This window comes from Oryctolagus cuniculus, chromosome 6 (genome assembly GCF_964237555.1).
Source record: "Oryctolagus cuniculus chromosome 6, mOryCun1.1, whole genome shotgun sequence".
In the NCBI taxonomy this organism is placed as follows: domain Eukaryota; kingdom Metazoa; phylum Chordata; class Mammalia; order Lagomorpha; family Leporidae; genus Oryctolagus; species Oryctolagus cuniculus.
In genome coordinates, this window is record NC_091437.1 from 81,064,426 (window position 1) to 81,072,679 (window position 8,254).

General features: G+C 44.9%; 1 long non-coding RNA gene and 1 pseudogene across 1 annotated transcript; one reads left to right on the forward strand and one right to left on the reverse strand.

Annotated features, from left to right (window-relative positions):
* Positions 1-2,008: 2,008 nt before the first annotated feature.
* On the forward strand, positions 2,009-2,322 carry LOC100356175 (large ribosomal subunit protein eL42-like; annotated as a pseudogene).
* Positions 2,323-3,876: 1,554 nt separating this feature from the next.
* LOC103348024 (uncharacterized) lies at positions 3,877-5,012 on the reverse strand. The gene is made up of 2 exons (XR_516480.4): positions 4,873-5,012; positions 3,877-4,067 (listed from the first exon to the last, which is right to left on the reverse strand). It is a non-coding gene; the product is annotated as an uncharacterized lncRNA (long non-coding RNA).
* Between the last annotated feature and the right edge of the window lie 3,242 nt (positions 5,013-8,254).

Below are 8,254 nucleotides of genomic sequence, written 5' to 3' on the forward strand. Positions count from 1 at the left end.
TGCATTTCACTCATCTCAACTTGTTAATATCTCAGGCTACTCAGAAATTGATCCAGCTGTTGTCTGCCATCATGCTAATATTGCCAACTCTGTGTCAATAAGTACTGTTACTTATTTAATTTTTTTAACTTTGCTAACTTTTTTTCAATATTTTGGTTTTTTTTTATTTTTTATTTTTGGACAAGCAGAGTGGACAGTGAGAGAGAGAGACAGAGAGAAAGGTCTTCCTTTGCCATTGGTTCACCCCCCAATGGCCACTGTGGCCAGCGCGCTGCGGCCGGTACACCACGCTGATCCAAAGCCAGGAGCCAGGTGCTTATCCTGGTCTCCCATGTGGGCGCAGGGCCCAAGCACTTGGGCCATCCTCCACTGCATTCCCGGGCCATAGCAGAGAGCTGGACTGGAAGAGGGGCAACCGGGACAGAATCCAGTGCCCCGACTGGGACTAGAACCCGGGGTGCCAGCGCTGCAGGCGGAGGATTGGCCTATTGAGCTGCAGTGCCGGCCTAATATTTTTTTTTTTTATTTGAAAGGCAGAGTTACAGAGAAAAGGAGACAGTGAGAAACAGAGAGAGAGAGAGCACACACACGTCCATCTTTTGGTTCACTCCCAAATGGCCACAACAACCAGAGTTAGGCCAGGCCAAAGCCAGAAGCCAAGAGCTTCTTCCAGCTCTCCCACATGAGTGCAGGGGCCTAAGCACTTGGGCCATCTTCTGCTGCTTTCCCAGGCTCATTAGCAGGGAGCTGGAGTGCAAGAGGCACATCAGAACCAAATTGGTGCCCATACAGGTTGACATCACAGGCAGTGGCTTTGTCCACTATACCACAAGCCAGCGCTTGGCTAATTTTCTTAAAAAATTTATGAAACTATGCACAACAAACATACCCCTTAAACAAGCATCCTGTAGCTGCCTCATATACTAACAGGCCATAATAATTATTTGCCTACTATTGCATAGCAACTTGCAATCACATTGTAGTTGCTTTTGCTAAATAATATCTACAGAGCGTCTTTCCATGGTTCCTAATAAAGTTGGACAGAACTGCTATGGCCAACCTCGTAATGAGCCTGCACAGGCTGACCAGAGTTACCTAAGATTGACTATATTTTAAATGACATAACTCCCATGGCATTTCAGGAGCCATCTTTGAACATGAAATGTATGTAAAGGACTTCCCCCACTCCTTTGCTCTGCACCAGTCAGGTCCTGTCACTTGTTTCACCCAGTTCTGCCCCAGTTACCCTAACTCCATGCATTCCCAAACCCCTTTGTGTCTTGGGAGACTGATTTGGGCCTTGACATGACCTGCTCCTTTCTCCAAATAAATACTTTTTCTCTGAAGGTAAGTCCAGTGTTTCTATAACTAATAGTAAATGCACAAGGAGAGAGCCCTGTCTGACAACACAAAATTGATGAGTAAAGAAATATCAAGTATGACCATAATTGAAAAACCACTATACATTTTCATATTTGTGCATTAATATGAAAAATGGACTTCCATTTACTACCTACAGAGAATGCCACATACTACACTTTGGGAAAATTGGAAGAGGTGGTGGACAGTGAAGATGGCCAAGACCCTAAAGGAGCTAGGAAGTGTAACATAGCCTGTGTGCCACCAAAAAAAAAGCTGCCCTTTGAACAGCATGATAAGTTATCGTAGGAGCAGATGCTTAAACAGAGAAGGGATTTTCCAGGTGAACAAATTGGGACACATTCCAAGATAGGAAACAGCGTTTAGAAAGGTACAAAGGCTAAAGCAGCCCAAGGATATCCAGGCATCCGTTAACGTTGAACTCACCGAGAATTTGCTAAAAAGAAAGCAGTGTCTCCTATGCCAAGCTAAGGAGGACTAGCTGCCCCCTGGATGCAGTGGCAGACTTCTAGGCTTTGGAGCTTGGAAAAGCCTAAGGGCTCCTTTTCAGAAAGATGCTTTAGATGCGTGGACTAAAAGTCTTGTATTACAAAGTAATCCTTTTCCGTGCCAAAAGTGCTCCGCCAACATGGTGAACATTCCAAAAACCCACCAGACCTTCTGTAAGAAGTGTGGCAAGCACCAGCCCCACAAGGGGCTACAGTATAAGGGCAAAGACTCTATGCCCAGAGAAAGCGGCGTTATGATGGGAAGCAGAGTAGCTATGGGGGGCACACTAAGCCGATGTTCTGGAAAACGGCTAAAACTACAAAGAAGATTGTGCCAAGGCTTGAGTGTGTGGAGCCCAGCTGCAGATCCAAGAGAGTGCTGGCTATTAAGAGATGTAAACATTTTGAACTGAGAGAAGATAAGAAGGGAAAGGGGCAAGTGATCCAGTTCTAATCTGCATCTTCTGTTTTGTTATGAAGACAATAAAATCTAAAGGCTATTACTGTCCACTTCATTTGATCTTTTGGAAGGGAATGAACTAGAGCTATCAATAAAACTCCTCTTGGAAATTTTTAAGCTTAAAAACAAAGTAATCCCACTGTATCAAAGTTGCTACTAAAATGTCAAAAACACATTTGTGGTATAGTGAACATGGCTTTTTTTTTTTTTTAAGATCTATTTATTTATTTGAAAATCAGAGAGAGAGAAAAATATCTTCCATCTACTGGTTCACTCCCCAGATGGCCACAATATTCAGGGCTGGGCTAGACCAAAGCCAGGAGCCAGGAGCTTCCTCTGGGTCTCCTATGTGGGGCAGGGGGCTGCCATCTTCTGCTGCTTTCCGAGGTGCATTAGCAGGGAGCTGGATCGGTAGTGGTGCATCCAGGATTTGAACCAGTGCCATATGAGATGCCAGTGTCACAGGCAGCGGCTTTTTGTGCTAGACCACAATGCTGGCACCCCTAACTTCATTTTCTTGAAGAGCTCTTCCATCCACTAGTTAACTCCTTAAATGGCAACAGCAGCCAAGGCTGGATCAAGATGAAGCCAGTAGCCAGGAACTTCATCTGGGTGGCCCACATGGTGGCAGGGACTCAAGTACTTGGGCCATCCTCTGCTGCCTTCCCAGGTGTATCAGCAGGAAGCTGGATCAGTAGCAGAGTAGCAAGGACTCCCATAGGATGCCAGTATCGCAGGTGGCGGTTTTACCTGCTGCACCACAATGCTGTCCCCTAAACGTGCTTACTTAAATTAACACATTAAATAACCAAATCTACTAGAGAGTCTACCAGCTACTACAGTTTCAAAGTAGTCATACATATAAATGATGTTTCAAGAAAATTTAAACAGCTAGAATATTACAGGAAAATATGACAAAACAATCACACTCAGAAGTTTGCTTTTTGTTTGATGTTTTACCATCTGCCTTCACAAACCACCTGAATTCTGCCTGTGAGGCACTTAGTGATCCACAGACTCCAGCTCAAGAGCCCCCTTCCTTGGGAAAGTCTCTGTAACAAAGGAGAGTTAGACCAGGGAGGGGCTGGTCAATGGTGCTGGATCACAGTTGGAGAAGAAAGAAGAGCTGGTGTTGTCAGGTTTGGAATAGCTCTGGATTCTGGCCCTTTTTTTTTTTTAAAGATTTATTTATTTCTTTGAAAGTCAGAGTTACACAGAGAGAGGAGAGGCGGGGGGGGGGGGGGAGAGGTCTTCCATCTGTTGGTTCACTCCCCAATTGGCCGCAACAGAGCCAATCCGAAGCCAGGAACCAGGAGCTTCTTCCAGGTCTCCCACGTGGGTGCAGCGGCCCAAGGACTTGGGCCATCTTCTACTGCTTTCCCAGGCCATAGCAGAGAACTGGATGGGAAGTGGAGTAGCCGGGTCTTGAACCGGCGCCCATATGGGACACCAGCACTTCAGGCCAGGGCGTTAACCCTCTGTGCCACAGCATCAGCCCAAATTCTGGCCTTTTGTACCCCCAGAAAAGAGATGGAAAGGAAACCGAGCTCAATAGAGACAGGCTGCTTTATTGAAGCCAAGAGGTGGTGGCAGCCTGTTCTTATGAAGACTGTGTGCATGGCATGCATAGGGCTGGGCTTGTATCTGGTCTGGTTGCTGAAGGAACTTGGCACAAGGAGTTCTCCAGAAACCTTGCAGGCCTTTCGAGTATCTAGTTTTGCTAGCTGTTTTGCAGGTGTCTAGAGGGAGAGAGAGACCATGAAGAGGAAGGGTGACTTTCTTGTGAGCTGTATTATCCTTTAGGTGTTCCATTGCACAGAAAGGATGGCACAGATGACATTCAAAGACCTTGAGGAGGGGATTGAGTGTTTTCACTACTACACAATGGTAAATGTTTAAGGAGACAGATGCATTTACCCAAACTTGACTAATACACAATGTATACATGTATCAAAACATCACACGATGTATACATGTATCAAAACATCACACAGTGCCCTGTAAATACCAAAGTTTAATTTGTATGATCAGTTTAAAAAATAAACAAGAAAAGAGAATTAGACCAAACCAGAAGAAGAGAGATGGGACTCCCTGCTCACAACCAGTGATGAGGCCTGCAGTGCTGCCTGACTGGCGGCAGACTTAAAGGGGGCTTAGAAAACCAAGCTCAGGAGAGCAGAGTAAGTTTGTCATCAGCCCCACGTGCTGCGCGTCATCCTTTCCAACCCACTCGCGGTTCCTCGAGACTTTTTCCACAAAAGAACGTGAGCGAATTGTCAAGATTTCACTGGGGAAAGCACTCTACAATTAAATGAGATGCCTAGTGGAAATACTTTAAAAAATATTAATGAGAATGATCTAATCACCACCTGCTTGTAGGAATATGACATCAGCCACAAGTACAACTTTAAATGTTCTGGCAGTGAAGTTTAAGAAGTGAAACTAAACAAGTGAAATTAATTTTAATAATATATTTAACTCTAGCCCAAACATTATCATTTCAACATGTAATCAGTATAAACAGTTATTAATGGGAAGCTTTACCTTTTTCTCACCAAGTCTTCAGTCTCCAGAGTATATTTTAAATATAGAGCATATTTCAAGTTGCACCAGCCACATTTCAAGTAAGTATGCAGTACCCACAGGTGACTGACTGTGAAGGACTTCCATTTAAATAGTGCAGCTGGAGATTTCTGGAAAAGAAAAGGAACACTATTTCGCATGTTGAGGTGTTTGGTACTTTATAAGTCAATCTAAAATTATTGTGAACTTACATTGCGCTGTTAGGTGAGAGCGAGCCACAAAACTTTAAGCCAGAAAGCAAAATTACCAGGTTGGCATTGTACCTCATAGAGGAGATCAGTCTTCTGCAGTATTGCAAGCATTTGGGAAACCAGGGTGAGAATTTGGCTTAATGGTTACTTGGGATACCCAGATCCCATATCGAGGTGCCTGGGTTCTCCTCCAAACTCCACTTCGGAATCCAGCTTCCTGGCAGTGCACACGCTGGGAGGCAGCAGGTGATGGCTTGGGAAGCTGCTCCCCTGCCAACTACATCAGAGATCTGGATTGAGTTCTAGGCTTCTAGCTTTAGCCTGGCCTAATCCTTACCACTATGGGCATTTAGGGAGCTCTCTGTTTCTCTGGCTTTCTCTCCCTCTCTCTTTGCCTTTCAAATAAATAAGTAAATGACTTTTTAAAAATGTATTTATTGAAAGGCAATATTACAGAGAGAGAGAGTCTTCCATCTGTTGGTTCACTCACCAAATGGCTGTAATAACAAGTCTGGGTTAGGACAAAGCCAGGAGCCAGGAACTCCATTCAGGTCTCCCACGAAGGTGCAGAGGTTCAAACATTCAGACCATCTGCTGCTTTCCCAGGCACATTAACAGGGAGTTGGATCGGAAGTGGAGCAACTGAGACTGGAACCAGCACTCCTATGCAATGCCAGCATTTCAGGCAGCAACTTAACCCACTGTGTCACAACACTGGCCCTTTTTTTTTTTTTTTTTTTTTTTGACAGGCAGAGTAGACAGTGAGAGAGAGAGAGACAGAGAGAAAGGTCTTCCTTTTTTTTTTTTTTTTTTTTTTTTTTGCCGTTGGTTCACCCTCCAATGGCCGCCGCGGCCGGCACGCTGCGACTAGCACATCGCGCTGATCCGAAGCCAGGAGCCAGGTGCTTCCCCTGGTCTCCCATGGGGTGCAGGGCCCAAAGACTTGGGCCATCCTCCACTGCACTCCCGGGCCATAGCAGAGAGCTGGCCTGGAAGAGGGGCAACTGGGACAGAATCCGGCGCCCCGACTGGGACTAGAACCCGGTGTGCTGGCGCCGCGAGGCGGAGGATTAGCCTAGTGAGCCGCGGTGCTGGCCTGGCCTCATTTTTTTTAATGTTTAGCAGGCCCTAAATTAAGACTGCAACTTTAAAAATAGTTAAGTTATATAACTAGTATTTAGCATAGTGAATTTATATGCTAAGGGGTTGGTTATCACTCTATTGTGAGAGCTGGGAGTTAGATTTTATGATAAAATTTTGGCTATTTGGCCGGCGCCGTGGCTCACTTTTATTTGAAACCCAGGGGACAGAGAGAGAACTATTTATCTGCTGACTCACTTTTCAAATGCCCACAATGGCAAGGTTGGGTCAGGATCCCAGAAATCAATCCAGGTCTGCCATGTGGGTGACAGGGAGCCAAGTACTTGAGCCATCATCTGCTGCCTCCCAGGGTGCACATTAGCAGGAAGCTGGTATCAGAAGCAATGCCAGAACATGAACTCAAGCACTCCAATCCAGACACGTAATCTCACAGCATTATCATTTTGAATGTGTTAATATTGTGCCTTTGATTTGATAGATTTAAAGACCACTACACTGCCAGTGTTCCAGATGTGGTGAAATTAATGCTTTGTAAAGGAACCAAGTCAAACAAATATCTAATGTACATGTGGGGAATTTGTAATAAAATCATCTACTTATTTTTTAAATATTTTATTTATTTATTTGAGAGGTAGAGTTACAGACAGTGAGAGGGAGAGATGGAGAGAAAGGTCTTCCTTCCATTGGTTCACTCCCCAGATGGCCGCAATGGCCAGAGCTGTGCTGATCCGAAGCCAGGAGTCAGGTGCTTCTTCCTGGTCTCCCATGCAGGTACAGGAGCCCAAGCACTTGGGCCATCCTCCACTGCTTCCCAGGACATAGCAGAGAGCTGGACTGGAAGAGGGGCAGCTGGGACTGGAACTGGCGCCCATATGGCATGCCGGCGCCATAGGCAGAGAATTAACCTACTGCGCCATGGTGCTGGCCTCTCAGCTACATATTTTTAAAATTCCAAAAATAATAATAATAATAAAATAATTGTTTTGTTATAGTTGTTCCAACAACTTCTTTCTAGACCTCACCTGGCTATGGGCCTTAGACAAATTTGCTTAGAGGTATCCAGGCTTCACAGACTCTTCTTTGGGAGCCTAAAGCACTCGAGCTAATGATGAGCTCAGGCTGTAGGAGTAACCAACCCCCATGCTGGGGAGTGAGGTGGGCCCTTCTCAACCTACACTCACAGCAAAGGGCAGGAAAACCGCTTACCTCTGTTCTAAGACATATGCTCCCTCCATTCAAATTGATTTTCTTTAAATTATTTTTCTATTACATAAGTAGGGGAAAGTACTTAAACATTAATTTAAATGAGGAAGTTAAAATAGTATGAAAAGAAATGGATTTCTTTGGGTCAAATGGCATTGTGGTGCAATAGGTTAAGCCACCATCTGCCACACCAGCATCCCATCTGAGCTCCAGTTCAATTCCTAGCTGCTCCACTTCCGATCCAGCTCCCTGCTAATGCACCTAGGAAAGCAGAGGAAGATGGCCCAAGTCCTTGGGGCCCTTCACCCACGAGGGAGACCTGGATGAAGCACTTGGCCCATGGCTTCAGCCTGGCCCAGCACTGGTTGTTGTGGCCATTTGGAGAGTGAATCAGCAGATGGAAGTGCTCTCTTTCTCTCTCTCTATCCCTCCTTCTCCCTCTCTCTGTAACTCTGCCTTTCAAATAAAGAAATCTTTTTTAAAAAATACACAAAAAAGAAATTATTTCTTTGATCTAATAATCATTTATTTATTTAACAAATAATTGTGCCAGGCACTGCAAGGCCTATAAGATTCTTATTACTATTGAAAATAGCTCATCAGTTAGGAATTTAAGAATAGAGACAGTCAATGCTAGCATGTTACAGACAATTCACTGGCCATACTATCATTAGGGCCTGTGCACAAGCAATGCAATGGAATGTGAGATGATTTGGAGCCCTATAAGACTCACCTCCAACCCAAACCTATAGCCACAGTACAAGGATCCAGGCAACACCTTTCATTTTCAACATATAGCTTCTTGTATCATGTCTCTGGCCTCTGTTGCTGCCTTGTCCCTCCTAGGC